The sequence below is a fragment of the Cupressus sempervirens genome, chromosome 8, assembly GCF_028749045.1.
Source record: "Cupressus sempervirens isolate cs-2001-9-10 chromosome 8, ASM2874904v1, whole genome shotgun sequence".
Taxonomy (NCBI): Eukaryota; Viridiplantae; Streptophyta; class Pinopsida; order Cupressales; family Cupressaceae; genus Cupressus; species Cupressus sempervirens.
The window spans coordinates 697,056,055-697,061,665 of NC_143125.1; the positions used below are offsets into that span (position 1 = coordinate 697,056,055).

The 5,611-nt window shown below is 35.8% G+C and overlaps 1 pseudogene; it reads left to right on the plus strand.

The window, feature by feature from the left end:
- The first annotated feature begins 633 nt into the window (after positions 1 to 633).
- On the plus strand, positions 634 to 5,009 carry LOC149544363 (glycosylphosphatidylinositol anchor biosynthesis protein 11-like; annotated as a pseudogene).
- The last annotated feature ends 602 nt before the right edge of the window (positions 5,010 to 5,611 follow it).

The window sequence follows — 5,611 nt, forward strand, 5'->3', positions numbered from 1 at the left end:
CCTAGCAACTGCTTTAATCCCCTCTATGCTAGTAGGGTGTGAAACTTGTGAAACTCCGAGAGTAGTTCCTTTGTCCTCCGCTTGCATTCCTATGCTGGCAGGAATTGATGTTCCTATGGGGATAGGAGGAACCGCGGTGACCACATCATAGGACTACTTGGAGGGCAAGGGATTCAAGGGAGCCTTTCCCTTATACCCAACAGTAACCCAATCTTCTTTTTTCCCTTTGGCTTGTTTGGCAGGCACTTCTTTAGGTGTGGGCTTGACCCTAGGCATAGCCAAAGGGTAGTCCTTGATCTTGTGTTATGTAGACTAGCACCTATAACAGGTGTTGGGGAGATTCAAGTAGAGAACCTTCTGGGAGAAGGTCTGAGTCCCAATCTGAATTTCCATAGAATCTTTAAGATCCTTGGAAAGGTCCACCTCGATGCAAACGTGTCATTGAGGACGAGCATAAAAAAATTTGTTAGGCTCCTTGGTGACAACTTTGCCAAGGGCTTTGGCAATGGACTCAATGAAAGGCCAGCATGGTAGGGGTAAACCTAGGAACTCGACCCACACAGGAACCCTAAGCTTTTTATCATCCAAGACTATAAAGTCTTGTGACCTTTTTTGAAAAAAAAGCAAAGAAGAATGCACAGAACAAGATCCATTGTTAAAGCCCACGTCTGCTTGAGATGGGTTAGCGAAGCAAAATTTTAAAAAAACTTTGGTAAGATTTTTCATAGCGTCAAGGTGGACTCCATGGGGAGTCTAGCTCTTGTTAACCCATTCTCTAAGCATAGCTTCAGGAAGAGTCCTACCCACAAAATAACCTATCAGGGTGTGCTATTCTAACCAGTCACATGCAGCATCAAATTCTTGCAAAGGAATGATAATATCAAGATTACCCCATGAAAAACCTTCAAGACAAACTTGCACGGGCATTTGTTCTGAGGCAGCGCCATGGTAGACTAAAGTAGTAGCGTAAACACTAGAAACAACTGGTTCACTGCTGGCCAGAGCCATTATATCCTAGCCTAATAAACTCCCTCAGTAAATGCGGTGTGACAAGTGTGAGCTTACAGAAGGAAAGTTTAGATGAAAAGTCATACACAAAAAATTGAAAGTTCACATGAAGTAAGAAACCCTAGCAAAGCAAAAAAACCCGACTCTCCTCCAAAAAAATAAAAACATAGATTTTGAAATAAATAAGTTTTGAGAAGAGGATAAGTATACAAAGTTTTTCTTCCATTCTTTTGCACTACAAAACAACCACTATATTCCACGACGTTGATGACCTTGGAGGACTCTTCTCATCCCTTTCTTTTACTTTTGAAATGGTATTTTCTACAATTTGTTAGTTTTAAAAATTAAGATAATGCTCATTCAATTTATCATTAAAATTTTGTTTTATATGTGAGTGATTTGTAAATTTTATTTTGAATATATGTTAATTTTTGTCTTTCTAGAAGTTCATAGATAAGATGGATTTACTTTTAAATCACTATTTATGATACATGGGTGAATGAGTTTGACTCAAAAAATATACAATTAAATTCTGATAACAATATCACAATTTGACTTGTTGTGAAAAATATCTCCTACTTATCAATTGATGAGCTTAAGGGCCTTTCTAATGAATGGTTCATAAGGCACAATAGTTGCTGAAGGTTTTGCAAATGGGGTTGCAAGTAGAGTGGATTTAACCGTGGAGGGAACTTTGTAGTTAAGTGTGCTTGAGATGGAGTAGTACGGGGATGGGTGTCCCCTTGAGAAGTCCTAGTGCTTCAACTCTATGAGCATCACCTAGATATATTGAGTGCTAAGTGTTCCATTTATTATCATGAGAGATGGATTCATGTTTGAATGACTACTCATTATACATAGAAATATCACAAATATTAAACCCAATTTAAAAATTTACATTTTTTCATCAATTAAAAAAGTATTCTAAGTTAGTGGTGTTGATTATTTCCCTAATTTGTGTCTAAAAAAAATGTAACTTGACTTGTGATATTTATGTTGGATTTTTCTTTGAAAAGGATGTCCAATGATTAAATAATCATAAGTATTTCATGACACTATATTGAAGAGACACAAACTTAATGATTCTTGATTTTTTCTAGAGAGACAAAAAAAAATCTTCAATCTTCTGATATAGCCTAAAAAGAACAATGAAATGTGGTTGTTTTTTTATATCTTTGTTTTCTTATGTTTGTTTCCCTTGTATTCTTATATAGCGAACCACAAAAAATTTCTTTGAGTAACTATTTAAGGGAAGAAGTTAAAGAACAAGACGAATTAGAAAAGATATTCCAAGTAATTAGTTGTTTTAATGGTGTACTAGTGTTCTTTCACACTTTTAGAAGTTGCTTTACTATGCCTATTTAGATAGTTTTATTGAGCTTATCTCTATCTTCTTCAGATTACATGTGTTGGACTTATTATTAATACATTCTAGGTTCTAGCCTTTTGTTGATAAAAAGACATAGAATGATATCACTTATGTGACAATATATTAATATTTTTCTATTATTTTCTATGTATAGAATAGCTTTCAAGTATCTTTGTGAAGTATATACAATTTTTTTGTGAACAGTAAGTTCTTTTAAAAAAATTTAGAACATATGAAATAGTTCTAAGGCTAATAAAATTTGTAAATCATATTAAATTAAAATGAAATATGTGTTGGAAAAATGTTTGATGATGTGTGAATATTTTTTAAATCATATTATATGTGCATGTAGTTTGTCAACACATGTGGTGGAAAAATGCTTGATAATGTGTGAAATTTTTGTAGGATTAATCATATTTAAAAATAATAATTGATAATATTTAGAATATTTATAAAGCTAATCATATTATTTATTAAGTCTGTTAGAAGTTGTAATCTTTCCTTGGTGTGTTTATAAACCAAGGTTAGACCTCCTTTATTTATTGTTATAATAAATTAGGATATAAGCCAAGGTATCCTAATATATTTCTTTTTTGTCCTTTTTCCACTACATCTTATTTTTTCATCTAGTGGAATATGTGAGGACAAATATATATTGTAATTTGTAATTTAGATTATTCCTCCTTAAGAGAAATCTCACACTTGGCCTCACACACTTATGAATGGTGGCATTCATAGACATGGGAGTTACATTCTAACTCCTCTCTCTCATCTCTATTTAAGAGATGACCCTCTTCTCTCATTTCTCAATGAGGTTTCTTCCTCTTCTCAATTATTGTATGAGCGATTACTCTCTCTCTCTCTCTCTCTCTCTCTCTCTCTCTCTCTCTCTCTCTCTCCTTAGGCTTTTCATGCCTCATTCATAATGTCACAAGGGGTTTTCTTTGCTTTCCCCTTTCCAAATATCTTGTCTCATGGTGTTGGAACTTGAAGCTTTCTCTCTCCTATCTTATGGTAATATCTTTTCATGCATTAACTCTCTTAGATTCTTTCCTGGTTTTGCTTATTTACATTTTTTTTTTTCCATTTCTAACATGGTATCAGAGCAGTTTAATCTTTGTTTTGAGTGTTTTCATGAAGGTATGATTCGAAGGAGACTCTTGAGAGAGATTTCACTAATTTCTTTTTTTCTTCTTAAGTTGGAAAAAATTGTTTTTTTTTGTTTTTCTTTCTTTTTCGGTTTGGCTGGTTTACCGCCAAACCCGATTAACTTCTGTTTGCACTAATTTGTGTAGGTTTTGATATATTGTTGATAATAATAATAATTTGGTTTTCTATTGTTTTTTTTTTCATCTTTTCATTGTGCATCCCGCTAGCTAATTTTTAATGTTCTTCTGTAGCAATTTTTGCCATTTTTGTTTGCATTTGGGTATTTAGTTTTATTCAGAACTTGGAAAGGAACAACCCGTTTCGAGGCTGCGAGCTTCTGCATCACATTTGTTCATGGCCATGGTGGGATTTATGGGATGTTTGAACTCTGTGCCTCTCGCTGCCGGAGACCCCCCTTACCCGCTCGTTATTGATCCTTGAAGTCTAAAATACTCTTCTGCACTTTCAATTTCATTTGTTTTTTTTGTCCTTCTGCTCATTCTGCATGTCCGCGGTCAAGCCTGTAAAGACTTCAGCCCGAGCATTTTCCTTCTCTGTAGTGAGTCACGTGTTATGTCTCGTCCCTCCACACGGATGTGAGCTTAATTTTCATTTATATGCATTCCATGTGCTTCTGCAATGTTCTGTATACCAGTTTTTAGAAGCACTTATGTTTTCTCTGATCTTTAATAATTACGTCTTCAGGCCCTTTCTTATTTCTGTATTTCAAGATATTTTCATTGTGTTAGCTCCTGAATGCATTTTTGTTCATAACTTTTGGTGCTTTCTTGAGAATAAAAGGGCTCAGCTAAAAAGGAATTAATTGCTCTAGATGGATTTATACGAGTTTGCTATGTTGCTGCACGATTTGTGTGCTATTTTCCAACTTCATGATTTGTGCGTGATATTTTATGCGTGGTTGCTTTGCTCTCAGCTTTATTCATTACTCAGAACACGCTTCGATTGAATATCACTAACCAACCTATCAAAGCCATTGGCTTCTTATGGGCAATAGAAGGTCCTGCTGTGATTCTCGCTTACAACCGATTCCAAGCTAACCCACAAGTTTATTCGGTATGGTGGGCTATTGGCTGAGGTCTTTTAAGCATACTCGTAGTGAATGCATTTGGAGCAATTGTTTTTTGGTGCACCTCTAGGACTTGCGTATGCTGGAAGGATAGATATAAATAATATTTTAAAAATAAAAATTAAAATAATATGTTCATGTCTTGTTAATGTCTTTTTTTACTGTTGTACCAACAACTACTATTTTTGGTATATCATGGCAAGATTGGCAGCGCATTTTTTTGCCCATATGAAACTTTTGGAAGGCATTGATTATGCACTCTACTTTCCTACATATGGAGCTATTATTGGTGCATGGTTTGGAGCTTGGCCAATGCCCCTTGATTGGGAAAAGCCATGGCCACTCCCACCGAAAAATGAATGCTGGTGCTACTTTGAATCGAAATTCTCAGCCTAGTTTCCTTCACCCAGAACCCCAAATTGCTGACCCATTAGGCTTTTCAACTGTGGAGAAGACCCATGATTTTATTTGGCTGCCAACACAAGACTTACAAATAGGGCATAAAAAAATCCACCCACATCATGTTCCTCCAGACCGTTGGGGCCTCGAGTATTGATAACATTACAACCATTTATGCTCAAGGGTTGAGGAATCATGCTGCACACGCTACTAATGACTTGAAAAATAGAAGAAACAAAGCTGCACGCCGAGCTATTATTTGCTGAAGCATGCATATTATCCTGTGACGATATCTTGCAAATGGGCATGCTTGCTATTGTTTCTTAGCACATGCATGATATTTTGTTGTTTCCGGATATTGCTAGGTCAAGACAAGGAAAGCCCACTTGAAAAAATATTGCTTAGGTCAAAAAAAGACTCAAATACCCACTGGCGCCACCCCCATCTGCCATTCATGGCTACTTGAAACCTTCATATCATCCTCCCCTTTGTTTCCATTCAAGTACCTGATATCTTTGGTTTCATTTAGTGAGGCAGATGGCCCACAATGGCCATCACCAGCATGTTGCACTGGAAAGTGCTGAAATTGGTTCCCATGA